The sequence below is a fragment of the Lemur catta genome, chromosome X (assembly GCF_020740605.2).
Source record: "Lemur catta isolate mLemCat1 chromosome X, mLemCat1.pri, whole genome shotgun sequence".
Lineage (NCBI taxonomy): Eukaryota > Metazoa > Chordata > Mammalia > Primates > Lemuridae > Lemur > Lemur catta.
In genome coordinates this window covers 7100272-7113862 of record NC_059155.1, presented here as the reverse complement: position 1 = coordinate 7113862, position 13591 = coordinate 7100272, and the positions used below count along the sequence as shown (strand labels likewise).

The 13591-nt window shown below is 52.9% G+C and overlaps 2 long non-coding RNA genes across 3 annotated transcripts; both read right to left on the bottom strand.

Moving 5' to 3' along the window:
- Positions 1-573: 573 nt before the first annotated feature.
- LOC123628504 lies at positions 574-2875 on the bottom strand. Of its 2 annotated transcripts, XR_006731666.1 has the most exons (4): positions 2716-2875; positions 1806-2640; positions 1457-1548; positions 574-941 (listed from the first exon to the last, which is right to left on the bottom strand). It is a non-coding gene; the product is annotated as an uncharacterized LOC123628504 (long non-coding RNA). The 2 variants fall into 2 exon arrangements; XR_006731665.1 differs by having other exon boundaries at positions 1457-2640.
- Positions 2876-3594: 719 nt separating this feature from the next.
- LOC123628503 lies at positions 3595-6470 on the bottom strand. Its single transcript, XR_006731664.1, has 3 exons — positions 6453-6470; positions 6220-6317; positions 3595-4101 (listed from the first exon to the last, which is right to left on the bottom strand). It is a non-coding gene; the product is annotated as an uncharacterized LOC123628503 (long non-coding RNA).
- Positions 6471-13591: the final 7121 nt, after the last annotated feature.

Below are 13591 nucleotides of genomic sequence, written 5' to 3'. Positions count from 1 at the left end.
TCGCGTGCCCTGGCTTCCCTCCTTCTCCCTGATTTAACAGGTTAGGATGTGAGGTTGGTTGGTGCATCATGTTGGAGATACACCAGCACAGTAAGGAGCTAATTTCTAGGAGTCGGGTATGATCGAAACCACTGGAGGGTTTTAAACAACAGTGTAGCGACACGATCCACCTTGTATCTTAGCAGGATCTCTCTGCCTCCGATGCTGAGAATGGGCTGCAGGGAGCCAGGGCAGAAGCAGGGAGACCGGCACCCAGGTGAGAGACGATGGCGCCCTGGATCTGGGTGGGGACAGTGGCGGTGAGGAGCAGGGAGCAGATTCTGCAGGTATCTTGAAGGTAGAGCCACCAGGATCTGCTGACGGGCTGGACCCTGCACCTCCTGAAATGCTGCTGACGTGGCCCTGCACCCCCTGAAATGCTCGGGAACCCTGCAGTGAGTTACTCTTTCTCACAGAATGGGAGTCCAGCTCATCCAGGGTCCGCTGGGTCTGCCCACCTGTCCCAAAGACACAGCCACGTGCCGACTCCAGTTTCCCCACATTTAATTAGGAAAACACATTACAGGAGCAAAGGCAAACTCATGCAAGTGACGAGAGAATTGAGGTCTGGGACCATGAGACGGGGCCGGATCCCTCAGGGGAGGCAGAAGACACGGAGCAGTAAGGCACTGCCGCTTCGGCCCCTCGGGGCGGGCGCAGGACAGGGCAGCTGAGGAGGAGGGGGTCCAGGGCAAGTGCGGACCACACGGGAAGTTTGGCAGCAGGGCGGGGAGAAGGAGCATCCCAGAGCCCCGGGTCAGGCCCCAGCTCAAGCCTGGATATAGCCTTCCGGGTGCTCAGAGACAAGGGCCCCGTAAGACCGTACCGTCTGCCCCCCGTGATGTTTTAGGGGGACCCTGTGGCTCAGCTGCAGGTGGGGGACGCCTAGACACAGGCAAGACCTGTACATGAAAAGAATGAGAGAAATTGGAGAGCATCTGATTCAATGTAGCAGCATACCATGCTCATGCTCCTCTGATCATAGAACATAGTAAGATGTCAGTTTTTCCCCAAACTGATCTATAGATTCAGTCAAAATCCCAGCAGGCATTGTTGTAAAAATTGGTGAGCTGAGTTACAAATTTATACATGAATACAAAGAACCTCTGACAGCCACAAGAATTTGAAGAACAAAGTTAAAGGACTAACGTGGCCCGATGTCAAGACTTACTCTAAATATACAGAAATCAAGACAGGGTGGAATTGGTGCCAGGGCAGACACACAGACCCATGAAACGGGATTGGAAGTGCCCGAGTAGACCTGCACACTTATCTGGCCCACTGATTTTCACCAAAGGTGGCGAGACAAGTCAATGGGGGAAAGGATATTCTTTTCAATGTCTATCGTTCTGGAAGAACTAGATGTCCATATGGACAAAACATGCCTGTAGAACCGTGTATGTGTGTGTATACGCACCCATGCACGTGTGTGTAGAGCTCATGCTCTCAGTAACCCCGGTCCCCGCGGGAGACTGGTCTTTGTTGCATGCCAGCAGCTTGCAAGGCAGTCTTTGACACACACGGAGAACCGTGTGTGGGCAGTGGAGAGGGATCCCCGCCCAGGGAAGGCGGGCTGCTCTGCATCCCCGAGGTCGATGAGCGGGAGAGGACTTGGCGTGTGTTTGAGTAGGACGGCAGCCCCATCCCCAAGACACCGCAGGAGGGAGACTTCTGGGTGGGGCGCAGGCTCCAAGCACGGGAGACCCTGGGCATGAGCATGAGCTCGGGAAGGAGGCAAAGGAAGGCTTCGGGGCAGGGGCTCTAACCTGCGCTGGGAACGCCGGCTGGCACAGGCCTTCCTTTCCTCAGCGCTGGCGACTGAGTGAAGCCACTCTGCTGGCAGACGGGCAGGCCGAAGCTGGCACCGAGGAGAGAAGCCCACGTGCTTGCCAGGGGCTGCTGATTTGGCCCTGGTCACTCTGGGAACAACTGGGGGGCTTTGGGGTCAGTCCCTGAGGCCAGGCCCGAGAGCAGAGGCGGCCTGCCCTCCCTGCGCAAGCTGGCCAAGCTGTGCCTTCCAGATGAGCCTGGAGGAGGAACCCTGGCCAGGAAGGCATGCCGGGATCGCGCCCCGGGGTCCCCACCTCAGCGACAAGACCCTGGTGGCAGCAGTGGGAAAATCACGGGCAGGAAAGGAGAGGGGTGGGGAGGCCGGGGCAAAGCCAGCCATGAGACCGGGAGGCGCCCAGACAGGGCGACTGGCGAGGTGGCATCCCGTGTGCTCCCCGGGACCCATGGCCTGGGCCTCCGCTGTGCCCGATCACAGGTTCAGCTGCACGACCGCACCCAGACAGGCTGGGTCAGTCAGAGCCACTGACCGCCACGGCCAAGCTCACAGGCCCCATGCGCCAAGGCCAGGCGACAGGAGAAGACACCGGCTGGGTGGCCTCGGTGTTGGGATTCAGAGGGTGGGTGAGGGGGTGGACACCCGGGACGGAGGGCCCGGCTCTGGCGACACGGTCATCTTGTTTGAGTCTCGCGTGTGTTTGACCCACCGTGCAGGGGACACAGCACACACCACACCCCTTCTGCCTGCGCTGCTGCTGCTCCCGAGCCTTCTGGCCTCCGTCAGAGTACTTTTCTTCCTCATTTCCTGTTTTGCTGATAAAACACACGGGATCCTTGCGAGAAAGAAGTGGAGGAAGGCAGAAAGAGGGCATCGCAGGTGGCCTGTACCTGCAGCACAGCAGGTCCCTCACGAGGACGCTGACGCCTGGCGTGTGGCCGCCCACAGCTGTTGGTGCTCCTACAGCTTCTCGACATGGAGGTGGCAGCGTGCAGCCTGCGGGGCCCGTGGCCACACACCCCGTGAGTCTGGGCCAACTCCAGGCAAGTGCAAAATGTATGCACGGCCAGAGGCTCAACTCCATAGCCTGCCCGAGCGTATTTAAAACACAAAAACAATAGAGCAGCTATCCGTCTTTCCTTCCTAGCTTTGTCATGTTGATACTGATATATGAACGTGCTGTTTTTCGGCATCCCAGTAAATAGTTTCAGCCTTCAGGAATAGAAACTGTGCGTTTCCTGTGGCTTCTCCCATCCCTCGGCACACGTCTTTACACTGCTGCTGGCGTGTCCAGCTCGGATGGAAGCCTACCTGTTCCACATTATTCTTGATGGCTGTGTGATACTCCACAGAATGTATAACCCACAGGTATTTTAGCCGGTCCCCTGTACACAGAAATTTCCATTGTTTTTAAGATTTTAGTATTACAAACATTGCTGTGATGAATATCCTGGTACATTTTCTTTTTCTTTTCTTTTTTGCAATTCGTTGCATACAATAGATTCCTATAAGGGGAATGGCTGGGTCAAAGAATAAGCCCCTTTGAAAGTATTTGATGTAGATCACCAAATTGTCCATAAAAAAGTAATAAGCCCCTTTGAGTGTTTGATGTCTATCACCAAATTGTCCTCAAAAAAGTTTGCAGCCATGTAAACCCTGATCGCATATGAAAGTACATATTTTCTTACGTCCCACCCCAAACAGAATATTGCCATTATTTTATTTTATTTCTTTATTTTTAAATTTGAAATTATTAATTAAGGGGGCACAAGTCTTATTGTTACGTGGATATGTTGTACAATGCTCAAGCCAGGGCCTTTGGTGGGCCCATCACCAGAATAGTGTTCACTCTGGGTAAGTTTCTATCCCACACCCACCCTCCGGCCCTCCCCCCTTCCTGGTGTCTCAAGGCCTTTATATGGCTTTGTGCCCGCGCACGTACCCATCTGTCAGCGCCCACTTCTTAGTGAGAACCTGTGGTGTTTGCCTTTCCATTCCCGAGACACTTCACTTAGGATAATGGTCTCCAGTTCCATAGAAGTTGCTGCAAATGACATTATGTCATTCCTTTTGATGGCTGCGTAGGACTCCATGGGGTATACATACCACATTTTCTTTATCCCCTCATGAACTGAAGGGCACTGAGGTGGATTCCGCACCTTTGCAATCGTGAATTGTGTTGAGATAAACGTTCGAGTGCAGCTGTCTTCTCGATAGAATGACTTCATTTCCTTTGGGTAGACATCCAGCAGTGGGGGAGGAGGAGGTGTGGGCTCCTGAGAAGAAACAAAGGCAAGGCTCTTTAACTGGGAGATTACATACACAAGCCCAGACAAGGACCCTCACGCACTGTTGGTGGGAATGGAAAACGCCGTAGCTCCCACGACTGTTGCTTGCTTGCTTCCGTATTCTCTCTCTCTGTCTCTCCCCCCTCTCTGTCTCTGTCTCTACTCTCCTGCTCTGCTCTCTTTTTCCCTTCTCTCTGTACACTCTCCCTCCCACCCCTCCCTCCCTTCCTTCTTTCCTCCCTGTATTTGGCTGTAGAACTTGGTTACTCAGTAAGTAAAATAAAATGCATGGGTTTTCTGGGTGACAACTCCAAAAACAGTAGTAGGTAGTAGAAAACTCCAGGGCTCCATTCCTCCACAGAAGCAACCAATGAGCTGGCAGAAACCATCAGAATGAACGTTTGCAGAACGCCGGAATCTAGTCAACCACCAGGGAAAGAACTGGCGAAGAAAGGAGGTGCTGCTGTCGTGGTAGGAGAGTAGTGACATCCCCCTACAGCCAGATCAGCAGCAGCCGTGAGGACCATCGCCAGCACACCTGGCCCAGGCGGCTAGTGCCAGCGGCAGCAGTGTGGACCTTCTTCCCAGAGAATTTGGGTTGTCCTTCTCAACCTGTGGGATGGCTCCCTGAAGAGCCAGCAAAAGGGCTGTGCTTTGTTTCGCCTGACTCTTAAGAGTTCCCGGGGCCAGGGACTGGGGGAGGAGGTGACTAGGAACCGGCAGGAGGGAACATCTGGGGGGTTGGAAATGCTCTATATCTCAGTCGTGCTGGTGGCAACCGGCTGTATGCACCTGCAAAAATTCACAGGACAGTACACCAAAGAGGTGTGGATTTTACAGCATGAAAATTGTACCTCAATAAAGCTGAGTTACAAAACAAATACAACTAAACAAAAGAAAGGAGTAAAACAGTAAAGAGCAACACTTGGGAGGCAGGGTTGGATGCCAGCCGAGGACAAAGGGAAGTCCCAGGATGACAGCTGTGCAGTCAGTCAGCCTAGACAGAACCAGCCCGACAGACAGGACAGAGGACACTGAGGGAGATAGTTTAAAGTGTCATTACCATTATGAGATTACGGAAACTAAGCAAACGAAAAGAAACCATTTTTAACACGGGCGCGGGTGGGGGGCCCTCAGAAATGAATAGAATCTAATAGACCCATACAGGGAGGGAGTGAGGAGGGGAAGGCAGAGCAGATAGTGTTGTGGAAGAGCTACCTTCTCACGGACTCGTCGGTAACTAATGTGTATAAACTATGAATCAAGAAAGAAAGAGAAAAGACAAAAGAGAGAGGGAAAAACACGAGAGAGAGTTTCCCGGTGGAGCCCGGTGGACGCCGCAGTTTGGGAGATGGGTCAGGGAGTGCGGTGGCGGCGGTCTGCAGGGCAGAGGACCAGAGAGAAGAGCTGCAGAGGGAAAGATCCCTGAGTATCCGCAGAGGGCCCGGCCGAGTAGTGGAGCAGTCGGCAGACAGGCCACTGATGAGCACAAGCGTTGTGAGGGAATTACGCTGAGGCCGGGGGAAGGACCCCCTCAACCCCACTGAGAAAATGCAACGTAACTCTGCCCACTGCTCAAGCAGGGCAGCGACTGGTGGCTGTTCCCACCCGCCAGGACGAGAACCTCATCATCCGCCGGGGCGCTCAGAGGGGTCTGGCCTCAGCAGCGTGGGAAAATTCATCGAACGCTAAGAGCTGCCCCGGTCCCACGCGGCACATCTTCAAAGCAAGACTTCAAAGCAAGGATCAAACTGCTTCCCAGTACCTTAACAGCATCCCAGAACAGAGCTCATGGACATGGCTAGGAAAACAGAAATACCCAGCAGTCAAGGGAAACGTCGCAACGTCTGGCACCCAGTCGGAAAGTACCAGGGGCGCACAGAAGCAGGAAAATGCAACCCCTTACGAGGAGAGAAACCAGGCAGCGAAAGGCGTCCAGATCGGCGAGGAAGAGGAAAACCTGCCTTTGTTTGCAGACATGACCGTCTACGTGGAAGATCTGACAGAGGAGCGACTAGACTCCTTAGTGAGTTCAGCAAGTTTGCAGGACACGGCGTGTTTTAGAGAGAGTAAGGACAAATGCAAACTATTAATAAAAATAAGAACCTTAATTCTCCCTGTTGAAGATTAACGGAAGAGACTCCTCCTCCTCTCATTTGTCAAAGCAGCTGTCGCCAACCTTTCGGGCACCAGGGACTGGTTTCCTGGAAGACAATTTTTGCATGGACCTGGGGGTGGGGGCAAGGTCTTGGGGTGATTCAAGCACATGGCATTCATTGTGCACTTTATTTCTATCACTATGACGTGGTAATATGTAATGACATGATTATACAACTCACCATAACGCAGAACCAGTGGGAGCCCCTGAGCTGCTTTTCCTGCAACTAGACGGTCCCATCTGGGGGTGACGGGAGACAGTGACTGACGTGACAGGAGGCGGACGGAGCTCAGGTGGTGATGGGAGCCGTGGGGAGTGGCCGTAAATACAGATGAAGCTTCGCCCGCTGCTGTTTCGGCCGGTTCCTAACAGGCCACAAGCCGGTACCGGTCCCCACGGGTTGGGGACCGCACTGTGCAAACATTCACTTCAGAGAATTTTTAAGTTCTTCCTCTGTCTCCTTTGAAAAGGATGTAGACATTCTTAAAAGCTAAAAAGCTTCCTGGCAGCTTTGTGACCCAGGAAGGTCTTTTTCAAGGACACCAGAGCCCTACACACGGTCTCTTCGGGACGCCCCCCCTGCCCGGCCCCTCGAATCTCTCCCTGCCCGTCCAAGGCCACCCCGGGCCCGTCCTTCCCCTACCTCTGCCCTGACCCTGCGGGCTCTTTGGAAAGGATCCAACTCCAGCACTGTGCGCCCAGGGCCTCCCCCCAGGCTGAGGCCGATGCCGCGACCCGGGTCTCTCCACCCTGCCCTGGAGCGTGGGATGCACCCTCGACCGCGGGAGCACCCCATCCTGCAGCACCTCTGGGGACTGCGGGGACACCTGCTGCCCCAGCATCGCTCCCTCACCGCCTGCGCCTCCCGCTGCGCCTGCATCTGGGGCCCGCACGGCTGCTCCGCTTCTCCCTCCCTCAGAGCCCACGGGGAAGCCAGCCGCCCTGCGCGACCCACAGCCGCGGAGACGCGCGGGCTCCCGCACGACCCTCCGCCCCTTCCCCCACAGTACACGGCGGGATGCCCCCTGCGCCTGCACACACGGGCCGTCTGCACGCGGTCGGTTCCCGCCAAGGCCGCCCTGGCCCCTGCGCGCCCTGCGGGAGACTGAGGCGCTCTCGCGAGGCCCGGCTTGGCCGCCCGGCAGGAGAGGCGCCTCAGGCTCCCCAGGGCGCCTGCGCAGACAGGTCCCTCGGAAGCTGGGCAGGAGCGCTTCGCGTGCAGCTGGGAGCCGGGAGGGCAGAGCGCAAGGAGTCCAGACAGCCTAGAGCAGAAAGACCCGGCCCTGTGTCGCCGGGCAGATGGGGCCGAGACACACGGCCTGAGTTAGCCTGGAGGGGAGACTGGCCACCGCGGTTGAGGACTTGGAGCGGTGTGCACAGAGGGAAAGATCTTGTCCATTCCCTGCGGTCCCTCTGTGTGTCCAAAGTCCCCCCATCTGTAAAAGGCCAGGGCGAGGGTGGCAAGCTGGGGAAACTGGAGCAGATCACAGAGCCTCTTCCAGTCTCCACCTGCTCAGACGCCAAGAATAACAGGCCGTTCGAATGAGCTCCTGGCCCCCAAGCAGCCAGCTCCCCCGGGCAGCCCCGAAAGTCACTTCCCTGGAGGGTGGGTTCCAAGAGCGCCCAAGTGCCCGTGGCGGCACCACCAAGAGCTGAATGGCAACTTTCCACTCCCAAGGCCTTCCCGGCACTTCCCAAAGCACACTATGCCAGGCACTAAGGGGCTACCTACCCCCACAGCCCCTCCGACCCATCCCCCAAATAAAGCCAGAAAACATATGAGCTTAAAGGAAACTGTCTCCCCAACTGCGAGGTGACTGTTGATGCTTGTGTTCATGGCTGGTCCCTAGCACCACCCCACCGGCACGACCGCCCCGGAAATCAGTGCCGGAAATCAGTGCCGCAGCCGCTTTCATCCTCCCTTCCAGCCGTCAACAATACTCCTATCCTGCCCCAGTCCCTCAGAGTCCTACTCTCAGCCATAGGACAAGATAGTCTGTTAGATCCCTAACGACTTAGTGTGCAGTGCTGCTCACTCACCCCAGTGTGTGAATACATTTTAACAGGGAGCCCACGATTTCATCCACCAACCAGAGAAAAAATCCTCACTGACTGACAGTCTATAGGAGCTGTGGAGAGAGGTATGACAGAGGAAGGAGCCAAGGTGTCACAGGTACTCCCAGAAAGGGGACAGGATGGAGACTTAGGTAAGCTAAGGTTTCGGGATACAAACCTGTCAAAGCAATTCAAATCCAAACGCCTGGATTGAGCTCCTGGAATCAAAGGTACTATGGAGACCCAGACTTGTCACCATGGTTATTGTTAGGGTGTGAAGTCAGCACCCGGGTGACAGAGATTTCTCAGAGCTTTAGGATACATAGAAGCGCAAAGTTTATTTATTCCCTCTCCGAAGAGAGAGAGGACACAGTGCCAGAAAGAAAGAGAGGTGCTGGCCCTGAGGCCAAACGACCCTGACTCTCTATTAGGCCACGCTGGGGGTGGAGGACTTATGACTGCAGCCCGATTAGCAGAAGACAGCTGAGAAACTGCTGTGTTGGCCTTTTCTGTTTCTCACGTAGCAGATTGATAGCAGAAATTAGTTTCTTCTTTTCTCTTCCTAGTGGGAGGTATCCGGTGCCATCTCTCCTGGTGGAAGCGGGAAGGAGTTGGAACTTTTACTATCTGCTCTGCAATATTTTGAAGGCCGTTTAAACAAAACAAAACAAGACCAAAACCCCCTTTTTACAGGCAGTGAATTTCTGATGAGAGTCCATCAAGTAGTGTACCCTTTCTTTCCTCTCCCAGAAACCCTTTGCCCTTTTGGAATGTGAATTGACCAGCTCTGCTGAAGGTTAATGAGGATTTACACCTTCTTTTGTTTGCTCAGCTTCCTTTAATTGCCAGGTAAACATCTCTGTGGGAGAGAGATTCCCCTTACTAACCTCAGCTGCAGGGTTTATACTACTGTCAGTGACTGCAGAGTTAAAAATCTATTTTCTTGTTATGGGTTTGCAAGGCTGTTCTTTCAGTTATTTATTACTCCACTTTCTCTCAACGTGCTCGTTCCCTCACCCCCTGTGTGCTCCCTGTCTGGAGGACACTGCTTGTCTCCCCCCCCCCCCCCCGTGCCCCCTGGTCCCTGCAGGTGGCATTCACCCATCATTCTCCTGTGCCAGGCCCAGGCCCGCAAATCTCAGGGTCACGAGGTGACACTGGCCTTGTCTTGCCTGGTTCCTCTCTGCTGTTCCCAGGCCACTCTTTTACCTCCTGTGCTGGTTACTGTCCCCTACCCCACATCCGGTCACCTGTCTTGGCCTGCTCCACGCCCCAGAAAGCTTCCCCGTGAAGGATGGTGCCACTCAGGGGGCTCCCTTGTTCTGCCCCTTAGGCTAAGCCCATGGAAGGCACAGAACACCACACCTTACGAGGACAGACAGCCAAAGATATTTGATCCCCCTACCTAGGCCACCTCCCTGCAGCTGAGCCACAGTGTCCCCTGGAAACATCCAGGGGGGCAGACTGTACGGTCTTACGGGGCCCTTCTCTCTGAGCACCGGAAGGCTATATCCAGGCTTTAGCTGGGGCCTGACCCGGGGCTCCGGGATGCTCCTTCTCCCCGCCCTGCTGCCAAACTTACCCTGTGGTCCGCACTTGCCCTGGACCCCCTCCTCCTCAGCTGCCCTGTCCTGCGCCCGCCCCGAGGGGCCGAAGCGGCAGTGCCTTACTGCTCCGTGTCTTCTGCCTCCCCTGAGGGATCCGGCCCCGTCTAATGGTCCCAGACCTCAATTCTCTCGTCACTTGCATGAGTTTGCCTTTGCTCCTGTAATGTGTTTTCCTAATTAAATGTGGGGAAACTGGAGTCGGCACATGGCTGTGTCTATGGGACAGGTGGGCAGACCCAGCGGACCCTGGATGAGCTGGACTCCCGTTCTGGGGGAAAGGGTGACTGACTCACTGCAGGGTTCCTGAGCATTTCAGGAGGTGCAGGGCCACGTCCAGCCCGTCAGCAGATCCTGGTGGCTCTACCTTAAAGACACGTGCAGAATCTGCTCCCTGCTCCTCACCGCCACTGTCCCCACCCAGATCCAGGGCGCCATCGTCTCTCACCTGGGGTGCTGGTCTCCCTGCTTCTGCCCTGGCTTCCTGCAGCCTATTCTCAGCATCAGAGGCAGAGAGATCCTGCTAAGATACAAGGTGGATCGTGTCACTACACTGTTGTTTAAAACCCTCCAGTGGTTTCGATCATACCCGACTCCTAGAAATTGGACAGCTCCTTACTGTCCAGGTGTATCTCCAACATGATGCACCAACCAACCTCACATCCTAACCTGTTAAAGCAGGGCGAAGGACGGAAGCCAGGGCAGGCGAGGAGTGTTTTGGGCCAAGACAATGGCATTTAAAAAGACTTGGGGATTTAAAAAGACTTGATAGAGGGACGTCGGTACGATCAATAGCAAGTTTGTCTGGGGCCATTCTGTGCCAGGCTGGCACTGTTCTAGGAGCTGGAGATAATGCGGGGCAGGCGGGATGCGATTTTAAACACGGTGGCCAGAAAAGCCTTTCTGAGGGGGTGACGTTTTCTAAAATGTTATTTCAGAAGAACACGGGAGTACGCAGGTTCACGTTTTATAAATTGCTTGTGTGCCATTTGAGTGACGGTTGTGTGCCCATAACCCAGACAGTATGCGCTGTAGCCGCTGAGGTGACATTTGAGGAGCACCTGAAGGAGGTCAGGGAGGGGGCCAGATGAAACCCGAGGGCAATAGCTCCAGACGGGAAAGGCCACTGCGCAGGCCCTGAGGCCGGAGTGGGCCTGGTGTGTTTCCTCCGAAAGGGCGAGGAGGCCAGTGGGGCTGGGGTGGATTGAACAAGGGGGAGAGTGGGAGTGGATGAGACCAGAGAGGAAATGGGCCTCACTGGATTTTGTAGGCCAACGTAAGGGCTTGGCTTTGACTCTGAATGGGAGGGGAGCCCATTTGAGGGTTTTGAATAGAAGCCTGACTGGGCTTTTAAAGCAGCCCAGCAGCTTCAGCAGTTCACCTGTGAGGCCAGGGCAGCAGGATGATTCCAGTCTTTGCTGGGAGACGGACGGACAAGCAGACCAAAGTCCGGCGTACTACAGATCAAGAGCTGCAGACAGAGAGAACCCTGGGGGCCTACAGAGGGTCCCCTTGGAGTATTCAGCAGCCCACGCATCAGCACGCGCACGTGGGGGAACTACCCTAGGCCTGGGAAAGGGCCACCAGACAGGGTTAAAGGCAACTATGCTCAGTGTCCAAGGAGGACCAGGAAGAGCACTTTGTCCTACTGCCAGAATTTTAAAAAATCTCCTAATGCAGCAACACTCAGAAGGATCTTGCCCCGGTAGTTGGGAAATAAATTAGTCCTACACTACAATCTGCTGTGGTTTCACCTAGCAACGAGAAAAAAAAATCTTATTCCAGTGGCATCGGGGAAGTCACGCAGAAGTAGCTTACCTCCATAGTGTGGGAAAGATTAATCCTACACTAAAATCCGCGCCCATCCCACCAAGGAGACCTTAAAAAGCAAAGAATGTAAGGATTAAACTGTTTTCAGGTGACTTGACGGCACTCAAGAACAAAGCTCAAAAATACATTTAGCAATACAAAACTATACAGTACCCACTCAAGGCAAAATACACAATGTGTGCAATCCTTTAAAAAGTACCAGGCATGCCGAGAATCCACAAATCCAACCCATCATGAGGAGAGAAATCAATCCGTGAAAGGGACCTAGATTGGAAGAGGTAAAATGTTCTTTATCTGCGGGCAACCTGATTGCCCATGTAGAAAATCCAATGCAATCTACAGAAGTGACTGCAATAGACCTCCTGGTGTATTGAACAAGACTGCAGGATATTTTAGAGGGAGCTAACCCGTCTTATTGAAATAATTAACCAATTGTGCCAGCACTTTTCTTCACTGATCTGGAATATGGCAAGTGAGCCACAGATTTCCTATTCTAGTGCTTCCGTGATGTTTTCTCCTCTCACACAAAAGACGTATTTTATTTTGGCAGCAAGTCGACCAATTGGTGACAAGCATATTGGCAAACCAGAATTCTGGTTGGGAGGGCACATCTTCTGGAGACAAGTTGTGATCAATGGTCTTAAATATTACAAGTAAATAATCAACTCCGTATCTCTACCTTTGAGGTCTATCTTAGTGATATTACCATTCATAGAAAAACTTATGTACAAGAATTCCATTGAATTCTCAGCTATAATAGGGCAAAAATTTTGCACAATTTAAGTGTTCAATAATTTCAGTATAATCTATCTTTTGCATACATTTACTATTATAGTGTTAAAGAATTTTTTGAAAGAGGTATATCTCATGTTCAATAAAAGAATTTAAGGCCAGGCATGGTGGCTCACACCTGTAATCCTCGCAGTCTGGAAGGCCGAGGCAGCAGGACCGCTTGAGCTCAGGGGTTCAAGACCAGCCTGAGCAAGAGTGAGACCCTGTCTCTACTAAATATAGAAAAATTAGCCGGGGGTCATGGCACGTGCCTGTAGTCCCAGCTCCTTGGGAGGGTGACACAGCAGGATCCCTTGAGCCCAGGAGTCTGAGGTTGCTGTTTGCTAGGCTGAAGCCATGGCACTCTACTCAAGGGAACAGAGTGAGACTCTGTCTCAAAAAAAAGTAATAATATCAGTAAAACTTAGTATTAAAGTTGAAAAATATATGTTTGTATTATTGCTATATAGTCAATGTATAAATACAAGATTAAAATTACAAAAATATTCCAAAATGTTGACAGTACTTAATGCTGAACATTAGGACACAGTTTAACTTATTTGTTGCCTAAATTTTCTTCAATTAATTTATATTACTATCTGAACTCCAGACACCCCTCCCCCAAGCACGAAAAGAAAGATAAGAACATCTAGAGGAACAGTGGCTGAAAATAAACTCAGAAACAGAACAGTAACTCTTTTATTTTCTGCAGCAACAAACATTTAATCAGCCCCCTCCTAAAGCAACAGAGAAACAATGCAATTGGGCAGCGAGAGCGCAAAAGCCAATGCAGGCAAACAAATGAGGCCTTCTTCATAAAGTGGCAACTACTGCAGGAATCAATCCCGTATACCTTGCCTGGTAGGGGTCACAAGGTTAGGTCTCAGCCTTCTTTTCCCAGCCAAGACTTAGTGGAAAGGGAGACCCAATGAGCTGAATGCTCCTCATCACCAAGTACAGGTGGTCCAGGAAGGAGTTGATGGAAATCCGGAGGAGACCAGTGTCTTCAGCAGCCCATCTTCTAAAAGTGAGGTGAGAAAATCAAGTTAAAGGTGATTAC